This window comes from Brachycentrus maculatus, unplaced genomic scaffold (genome assembly GCF_059751285.1).
Source record: "Brachycentrus maculatus isolate JH-2025_06_01 unplaced genomic scaffold, ASM5975128v1 h1tg000136l, whole genome shotgun sequence".
Classification (NCBI taxonomy): domain Eukaryota; kingdom Metazoa; phylum Arthropoda; class Insecta; order Trichoptera; family Brachycentridae; genus Brachycentrus; species Brachycentrus maculatus.
Window position 1 is genome coordinate 516031 of NW_028280889.1, and position 10831 is coordinate 526861.

Genomic DNA, 10831 nt, shown 5'->3' on the forward strand with positions numbered 1-10831 from the left:
TTCCTTATTTCACTATTCGCACATCTATTATACATCGTTTTGTCGCACATTCTTCTGAGAGATCGCATTTCCATTTTATATTTAAAATATAACTTTGTTTTAACCCTTTCCGGTCCTTCTTCTTCTTCTTCTTCATCTTCTTGCTCAATGCTGAGCGTCGTGGTCTTCTGGAATGTCAGGCACTTGGTGCACAAGTCCTCTCCATTCTTCCCGGTCCTGGGCCAACTTGATGGCTGCGTTTAGCGAGGATCCGGTTAATTCCTTTATTTGGTCTGTCCATCTTGTTGGAGACCGTCCTCTTGCCCGCTTGCCTTCAACTGTACCTGTTACTGCCAGTTTTTCAAGACTCTTCTCGTTCTTTCTGGCGATATGCCCAAAGTAGGACAGAATCCTTTTCCTGCAAGTCGTGGAGAGTCTTTCTGTCACTGACAGTTCGCGGAGAATGGAGACGTTTGTGCGTCTTGCAGTCCAAGGAATGCGCAGCATCCTCCTCCAGCACCACATTTCAAACACATCCAGCATATGTCTTTTCTTTTTCCTCAGTGTCCATGTTTCCACTCCATACAGCGCAATGGAGAATACAAGAGATTTCACTAGACGGGTTTTCGTTCTCCTCAGTATGGACCGATTTTTCCATATCTTCGCCAGACTAGACATTGCTGATTTTGCCATTCCAATTCTTCTCCGGATTTCTGCTTCACAGCCTCCGTCTTTAGAAATGAGTGCACCTAAATAGATAAAGTCGTCGACTTCTTCATAATCCCTTAAAGAATTGTTCCTTATCAGGGTGCCGAATCGGTCGATGACAAGAACCTTGGTTTTACTTTTGTTTATTTCAAGTCCTAAATGCTGGCTTTCTATTTCGACTCTATGGAGGAGTTCAGCCATTTCGTCCTCATTGTTGGCTATTAGCGTTGTGTCGTCTGCAAACCTTATATTGGAGATCTTTTTGCCCCCTACTGATACGCCACCTTCCCACCCGTCTAGTACTTTCCTCATTATATATTCTCCATATATATTGAAGAGATCAGGAGACAGTATACACCCTTGTCTCACGCCTTTTTGTACTTGAAATGACTCTGAGAGGAAATTATCAACTCTTACCGATGCCAAATTTTGTACGTATAAGTTGTAAATAAGAACTATCAACTGTCTCGGTACACCCATTGCTTCCAAAACCTTCCACAGGCAATTCCAATTCACGCAGTCAAAAGCCTTTGTATAATCAATAAAGCAAAGTACGACCGGAACCTTGAACTCCCGACTTTTCTCGATTATTTGTCTTATGTTCAAGATTTGCTCACGTGTACCCTTGCCTTTGACGAATCCAGCTTGCTCAATTGAAATTTGCCAGTCGAGGTAGTGTTTTAGCCTTGCTTTTAATATGTGTAGCAATATTTTGCTGGCATGAGAGATGAGTGAGACAGTTCGATAGTTTTCACACTTTAGCGTAGAACTCTTCTTGTGTATTGGAATAAATACAGATTCCACCCAGTCCGTTGGCCATATTCCTGATTCCCATACCGAATTACATATATCGTGCATCCTCTTAATGCCGTCATCGGTCATATTCTTTAGGAACTCAGCTTGGATTCCGTCCTTTCCAGGCGATTTGTAGGATTTGAGTTTTTTAATGGCATTCTCTACTTCCTGGAGGATTATATGGGGTTCATCTGGATTTAAATCACTGAATTCTGCCTGGGGTTGCATACTATCATCTTTGTATAGATCCGCACAATACTCTCTCTACCTTCTGATGACTTTGTCGATTTCACAGATGGTATTTCCCTGCCTGTCCTCAATGGTCCATGTTCGAGGCTTGAACTTCTTGGCGAGTGTTTTCACTTTTTGGAACAAGTCGCGAGTGTGATTAGTGTTAGCGTGACTTTCAATATCCTCGCAAATCGAATTGATGTAGCGCTCTTTATCCGCTCTGCAACTTCTTTGGACTCTTCGGTTCAGTTCGGAGTATTGGACTCTTACTTCCTGGGTAGATGTGCTCAATTTCTTAAGCCGTTTCCTCTCTTCAATTAATTTCCAGGATTCTTCGGATATCCATTGACCTCGTGTTTCCATATTTGTCCTCGGGGCTTGAGACTCTTTGATGCTTGACGCTATGATATTCTTTAGCTGTGACCATTTGTCTTCAGGATTATTAGAATTATCTTGAGAACTCTGGATCATGGATGAGAAATTTACTTGGAATTTCTTCAAGATGTCTTCAGAAGGGGTAGTTCGTTTTTTAGTCACATTTCGTTTTATATTTTTCAGCTTCATTTGTATTTCAGCAACAAGAAGTTGATGGTCAGAACCGCAGTCGGCTCCTGGGAAAGTTTTCACATTACGAACAGTCGATCTCCATCTCTTACTTATCATAATGTAATCAATTTGATTCCTGTATCTATCGCCAGGTGACTTCCAGGTATATAGTCTGCGTATGTGGTTTTTGAACCACGTGTTCATAATAGTCAGTTCAGTTTCTGTGCAAAAATGCAGTAGTTTCTCGCCTCTATCATTACGTGTGCCAATTCCATAGTGTCCGACAATGTCTCTCGGTTGGTCAGAGTCTGATGTTTTTCCAATTTTTGCATTGAAGTCTCCAATAACTAGTGTCACTTCTTTATTAGGAATGCTACGAAGTACAGTCTCTAATTTTGCATAGAATTCATCAGCATCTGATTCATCCGCAGAAGATGTGGGCGCATAGGTCTGTATAATGTTAAGTTTGCAGGGAGAAGTTAATTTATTATTAATATTTAAGAAGTTAATTTCCGGTCCTTAATTTTTTTTAAATAATTCCATCAGGTCCACAATAGATTTACAGCATTACAGGGTAAAACAATTCATCCAAGTTTTTTTTTAAAATAAAACTACACTTGTGTTAGAAAATTATTTTTATTTTGAATGTATACAATCTTGTCTCTTATTATTACACACACACTAAATACGAGTGAGAAAAAATATGTTTGCTTGAATTTTCACACTAAACTGATGATGAAAAAAAATGTCGAATGACATTCGACATAGGACTCACCGGAATAAAGTCGATGTCGAATGACATTCGACATAGGACTCACCGGAATAAAGTCGATGTCGAATGACATTCGACATAGGACCAGAAAGGGTTTAAATCACCATAAATATTTTATTATTTTATTTTATTTTATTTGGGATTTTTACAGCCAAAACAATATATTATACAACATTAATTAACAAAACTATGGCCAATTAAAAAAATCCTCCGATAATGCTATTCTTATGAAAGTTATGTTGGTTGGGGTGAGTGTGTGTGTGTGTGTGTGTGTGTGTAGTACCTATTCCATGTCAACATAAATCATCCAACAAACAGGGATTATAAACAGTTGGCTTGTTGAATTATAACTTGATTATAATGTCTACCGGTTTCAAAGCTACAAATGCTGGACGATGTATATCACCTTCTCTAGGCAACTAGATTCCGCTGAAATGCGAATGCTTAGATGGTCAGTGGGAGTGTCCCTTAGAGACAAAATAAAGAGTTCGTGGAAACCTGGCTGTAACAGGCATCAATAGTAATGTAGATGAAAGACAATTGAGACGGTATGGGCATATGGGACGCAGAGAACCCGAACATGTAGTTTACCAGGCAACAGAAATGGATCTTCCTCGACAGTTATCTGGAGGAAGACCGAGGAATTCATGGGTGATGCAGAAAGATAACATGATTGGAAGGCATGGCCTGGGTGACGTTGTTCAGGACAGAAACACCTATAACCTGAGGACGAGGAGAGCTGACCCCGGCAGTCTACAAGGACAACAAGCTGGGATGTGGCCAAAAAGACGAAGGTTTCAAAGCTAACCGCTTCTTTATCAAGACTGATTAATACTCTCCTTATCATTCGTCGTTCACTTTGTATAATACCAAAGTGCATTTAAAATCAAATTTACTAAACTAGAACTATAAAATAGAACGCAGTCAGGGATCCGAAATAAATAAAAAAAATAAAAAAACTTTATGGACAGATATTTGTGTTAGTGATAAGTTATATCTCTCATTTCGCTCACTCCTTTCAACAACGTCATACCATATATCAAAAATCGTCAATTTTTAGTTGTGTTTATTTTCATAATGCCCAGAAAATGTACTTTATCCCAGCAAAAGCGGCATATTTTTAACTAAATATTTACCCGCTGCAGGTCAGAAAGTGTTGTTTTTACATTTTGAAGAAAAGGTATTGTTTAATTATTTCTTTAAATATATTGAATATTTTTCAAATTGAGAAAAAACATTCAGGTTTTATCTAAAAGTATTTATTGCACAGTAAAAAGTTCAAAAAGTGCCTTGATATTTATTTTTAATACATTTTATTTTATTTTTAAACTTTAAAAACGATCTCCTGAGAAACCTTTTTTTGAAAAATAAGTTTTTTGATATATGACGTTGTTGAAAGGAGTGAGCGATTCGTTTCTTTTAAACATGCTTCTTACCTTGTGTTTTTGTTAAAATACCTATTTACTGTACGAAGGTCATAAACAATACAATATATATATATATATATATATATATATATATATATATATATATATATATATATATATATATCTATATACATATATATATATATATATATATATATATATATATATATATATATATATATATATATATATATATATATATATATATATATATATATATATATATATATATATATATCTATATATATATATTTATATATATATATATATATATATATATATATATATATATATATATATATATATATATATATATATATATATATATATATATATTTTATGTTTAATTTTTTTACCTTTTTTTCAACATTATTATTTGTGTTTCAGTCTTGTTAACCTTAATCCCATGTCACAAAATAAGAAATGGAAATTACTCATCAATAATATTATATAAATATACGTTAGTATAAACATAATATATTTCTTATGTACGTAATATGTTTTGAGAAAATATTATAAGTTAAAAAAATAATACTTGGAAATTTTATTTAACAAATTGGACGTTATATTGTATTTCATAAAGAGTTTTTAAATTTTTTAAAATTTAAATTTAAATTTAATTTTTTTTAAACATTTTTTCATATAACGTTAGTGTGTACAAGAACCTGCCCACATCAATATTTTTTTCAGACAGGCGGTAACCGTTTGACTTACAAAACTGGTGTCACGGGTTCGATACCCACCTAGAGAAAAATAAATTTACAACATTTTGAGTGTGTCCAAAATACTTGATCAAAAATCTAGATTATCTCCAAGTATAGGAGTTGTAATTAGAGTAATTAATTATTTCATCTCACCAATAGATGTCTCTAGTGAAGTTCTAGTGATTCAAGAACAATGTTTCGCGATTGGTTCATAAATACAGAACTTCCAAGAATTTAAGTAGGTTGGGTGTCAATAACGGGTGCATGTTACATGTGTGTTAAGTGATCACTTAAACCAGACTATGACGGTCGTCAGCTCCGTAAATGCCCAGACTTCCATATTCTTCTTCATCTTTGATGAGATATCAAAAAATAATATATTTTAAATTGACTTTCTAATTTCAAAAGCCGAGTTGTAGTAAATACATAACTAAGTTCAATGTAGTAAAGACTTAAGTTCGATTGGTCTGAGTGTTTGTGATGTATTTTTCACATTTACCTTCCCTATCCTTACTATCCCACCTGCAGACAAGCCTTTAAAAGTAGAGGCTTTGCGGATTATCCCTAAAAAGCGTTTGTCGTCAAGTTGGCAAGCCTGTGCGGCGCGCTGTCGTAGTCTATGCGCGCGATGCGTACCCTCAAGTTTTCAGGCGAGATTTCCAATACTACTTTTTTAAATCAGGAGTTCTACTATGAATATATTTTAAAAATACAAAAAAAAATTATAAAATACAAAAAAAAAATAATTGTAAAACGTCCAATTCTAAGTAACAAAAAATCTGTAAATTTTTTTTCCACAAATGTTTTTTTTTACCAGTGAACGGGTTTCGTCGTTACTGACATCATCAGACAGGTGTGAGGCTAGACAAAATGCCATGTTATATACACAACTTGAAACCTTGATTTTATATAAAAATTTCTGACAAAATAAACATTAATTCAGCAAATTTAAGAAATGTTTTATGAAAACAAATACAATTAAGTTATGGTTTGGGTTTTAAGATTGATTTCAAATTGTAATTTTTTTTAAAGAAATAGATTTTTGTTTGTCAATTTAAATAATTTATGGGTGAGTCTGGAACCGTTGGTTGACAATGGTACCAGCCAACGACAGGTCATAAGCCCTGTAATCACCCAAACTTCCATAGTCCTTTTCATCTTTGTTGAAATATCAAAAATGTTTTTACTTGTATGAATTGTCAATCGTTATTTGTTTTATTTTCTGAGTGATGAATAAATAGTTACATATCCACATCCGTCAGAACAGTCCATGAGGGAGTCCCATGACCCATTCAGATGCTGGCTTCGTTACTTTCATTTCCTCGGGGAACATAATTAAGGACATTAAAAAACACGTATTCCACAGTAATTTTATTATAAAAATTATCATAATTCAAATATTAAAAGATAAAGTAAGGTCGTACAGTGACATATCAAAGACCGCTGGCTGCGAAAACTACGCATGAGACGCTCATTGGTGAACGTTGTTCACTGCTAATTTGTACCTTCTTCATCCATGTTCGATCCGCAGGTGGAGCATATGGCCACTGCAAGTCGTCTACACCAATATTGTAAGTTTTGTAGCAAATTTTAGGTTATTATTCATTCTCGACGCAAGGTTTGCATGACCTCTGACCAAATGGGTGTTTTCATATTAAGTGCCAAATAAAGCTGTTTATTCTATGACGCGCTTCATGGCTAGAGCTGTAATGTTTATCCCCACCATTTGTATGAGAGTAATAAAATTGAAGACCCGTCTATTTGAATATGATATTTTAAGGCAACTCCTACTATGTAAATAATTCGCTAAAGATTTTCACATTCATTCTATGAAGGATTCTTCTAAACCACTATCAAGCATGGATGTCGTAAACGAAGTTCTACTCAAAAGACGCCGGTGATGTTTTCATTTAGAGCATGTTTAGACCTTTCCAGCATCACTTGGAGAGTTCGCTTCAGGCGTCGATTTTCCAAATTCGCTACTTCTGTACTCTTTCGGGCTTTAAAGTGTATGTGGGAGATAATAGGAACCATCGCGCTAAGTAATTGGATATCTACGGGTCCAAGGATGGGAATCGAACCCGGGCCGTCCAGCACTCGCTGACCAGCCTACGGAGGTGGATTAGATGTTAGTATTTAGAATGTGCTAGTTTCTTTTTTTCGCTTCGTTTATTTCTAGCACGCGCTTCGTCAAATAATATAAAGCTACAGGCAAAGTGAGTACAATAAAGAAACAGCAAAAGCACAGAGTTTCCCAAAACTGCGCGTCGGAGTAGGCTTTAGAGTCTATATTAAATATTGGGGAGTTAGGACCTTCCGCGAGTAACGAGGGAAACATGTTGCCGTAGTCGTGAGGTGTCGTAGTGCGCTCATTATTCACCAGTTCGTTTTCTACGTCAAACTCTGTTTCGTCTTTCGTCTCGAGTGTGGTGCGTGGTGTGCGTCTGGTGCGTCTGGCGCGTGTGGGGCGTGTGGTGGGTGGGGGGGGTGTGGTGGGTGTGGTAGGTGTGGTGGGTGTGGTAGTAACTGCAGCAGTAGTCGTTTCTTGGGTAGTCAGCTTGGTAGTTGTAGGAATAATATCTGATCGAATTATCATTTCTAATATATGTATCACCGTAAAACCGATATCAACATCTGAAAAGGCACCGGGAAAATACTTCTCTACATAATAAAATCCAGTGTGTATTTCTACCTGCAACAAAAAACATAATTTGAAAATATTGTTCTTCTTCCTGGCTCCATCCCAATGTATCGTCTCTGCAGCCTGTTGCAGTCAGGTCTCCTCGTCCTCGGGTAGTAGATCCTTCCTCTTGCAGTTGTTTTCTCCGCTCCACTTTGCTTGCCCTGGACCTCACCTATTTTGAGATGTATATATTGGAGTTTAAAGATTTAAGTATTTGGACACACTCCAAATGTTGAAAATAAATATATTGGTCAAACGATAAGCTAAAATAAATTAAAAAACATGTTTTCAAGAGTTTCTCTAGTATGTGAGTATAATCAAGGATTCGGAACTCACATACAAATAGAAAGAGTCTCCGCTTAATAAAAGCTTTCCTCATCCCACCGTAGATGGCTGTTGCGAACTCCCACGTACTGTGTTACGAGTTTGATCAATATATTATATTTGCTAGGGCCCCAGTGGCTGTTTGACCTCGGCTCTTAACGCATGTTTGTGCTGCAACCCCTAGTGCATGTCGGTCTTCGGGTTGACGAAAAATCGCACGTGTTAAACATTTTGTGTAGTTTTAAGTGTGTAAATAGTGCTATGGTAGTGAAGGGTAGTATTGTTTGCATGCTGTGGTAGTGATTGTCCCGACCAAGAGACGGGTACGTCTCGAAACCGGTAGACATAAAAATCTCGGTGAGTGGTTATTTACTAATATTACTAACATTTTTGTAAATATATAAATAAGTAAAAAATAATACTAACTTGGTCATTTGGATCTGCATATAAATCTGTGCATGTGAGTTTTCTACATACCAGCCCAAAAACCGTTGGCTCTTCGCAAGGCGTTGTCATAGTACTCGCGTTGTTATACAAGCAATGACTCCCTGACATACTTAGAACGACCATTACAAAGTTTGCATCTGTAATAAATGCGATATCCACCGCTACTCTTATTCGATAATCATATCCCGTTGAGAAATCCGCGGCAACACAGTTGTTTACGTCCTCTCTGTGAATTAAGGTATAGTAAGACTTATACGTCTCAGGACCCGTCTTTATAACATTGAAATAGCCGCATCCAACGGGACAACTGCAGACACCGTCGTCCTTTTTAATAAAATCCTTGAGATTTATTTTTATGGGGAGATCATTATTTTTGCACAGACACGGAGGAATAAAAACCAACGATAGAAACACAGAAAACTTCAGGAATCTCTTAATCATTTTAACAAATTCTTCCAAGAGCACCAGACTTCAAAACCTGCTTAAAAACACGACGAACAATTGAACGCAGAAAATTATTGAATTTAGATTTTTTCCATAAATTCAATATTATATGTTTCAGGTAGGATCTTCATTATCTCCGTCTTCTAACTTTGATCATTACCAGGCTTAGGGCACTAGATCGCATCGACATTATTTGTCTTGATGTTTTTTTCATTTGCGAGCAAACACAGCGAGTTCCAAATCTTGTGTGTCTTCCTCGAAAGGCATCTAGACGAAGACCAAAAAATTGACGAATGTTACAGAAAGTCAACATGATTCGGATGCATGGCCTAGGTGACAATATGATAGAAGGACCTGCGGCCTGAGGACGAGGAGAGCTTGCCCCAACAGTATACAGAGACGATAAGTTATGATGGAGCTAGGAACACACTACACACACAAATATGGAACGGATAATTTTTTATAATTTTTTTTTAAATTTCCTCTTTTCTGAAGAAGAGTTTGGGAACTCGCTGTCTTCTTGTACTACAAGAAGACAGCGAGTTCCCAAACTCTTCTTCAGAAAAGAGGAAATTTAAAAAAATATATAAAAAATGATTCGTTCCATATTTGTAAATGTAATATAAATATTTAAAACCGATTTGAACAGTTTGAAACCTTACACCTTGATCATGTGTGATATTAAGTCCGTTATTTTTGGCACGATGTAAAACAGTGCCCTAATTTAAGGTACAAGAGGTCCAGCCCGAATTTCAATTAGGAATGGTTTATCCTCGGGATTCGGGGGGAAATGAAATAACCGAGTTATCCTATCCCTCCCTCAGGCGTCGTATAACCCGATATAATTACTCATTAACCTAAACAATGACGGCGTGTAGGGTAAGCGAAGCAGGGTAGATGCCTTTAATATGGACCGAACCGTATACGGGTCTAAATAAATAAAATCGATTTCTCACCATAATGTTTACTTATTTCTTTTAAAAACATATAACATACATACGGGTAACATGTATAATATTCCCGATGAGTAATTTCCATCACTCATTTTAGGATTAAGGCCAACAAGGTGTCTAGAAAGAAACGAAGAATGGAATGCAGTAAAAATAATTAGAATAATATTTAAGTATTTATTATAATGTCCGCCTCCGTAGTGTAATGGTCAGCACGCTCGGCTACCGTTCTGAGGGTCCCGGGTTCGATTCCCAGGGGGGGTAAAATAAATATTAGTGATTAGGGCTGGTTAAAGTGATCACTTTACCCACGTGTAACATTCACCAATTCTACCCATTATTGACAACCACACCACTCAAATTCTTGGAAGTTCTGTATATATGAACCAATTTAGAAACCTTGTTCTTGAATCACTAGAACTTCTGTAGAGACATCTATATTGTATTATATTTTTAAACTTTAAAAACATTCTCCTGAAAAATGATTTTGATTTATGACGTTCTTGAAAGGAGTGAGCGATATTAACCTTCCCCTCCCGGTGATAGTCCGCCTCCGTAGTGTAATGGTCAGCACGCTCGGCTACCGTTCTGGAGGTCTCGGGTTCGATTCCCAAGGGGGGTAAAATAAATATTAGTGATTTTTTCACTGTAATATTTATTCAAAATTACCATGGACTGGTACCTGAAGCGGAGGGCTGATCACCTTTCCTTCATGTATAAACGATTAAGATAACACTGCGTTTATATGACACAGTGCCCTATGCACCATTTGGGTGCGGATAAGGGTTTAATAAAAAAAAATAGAACTTCACTTGAAACAT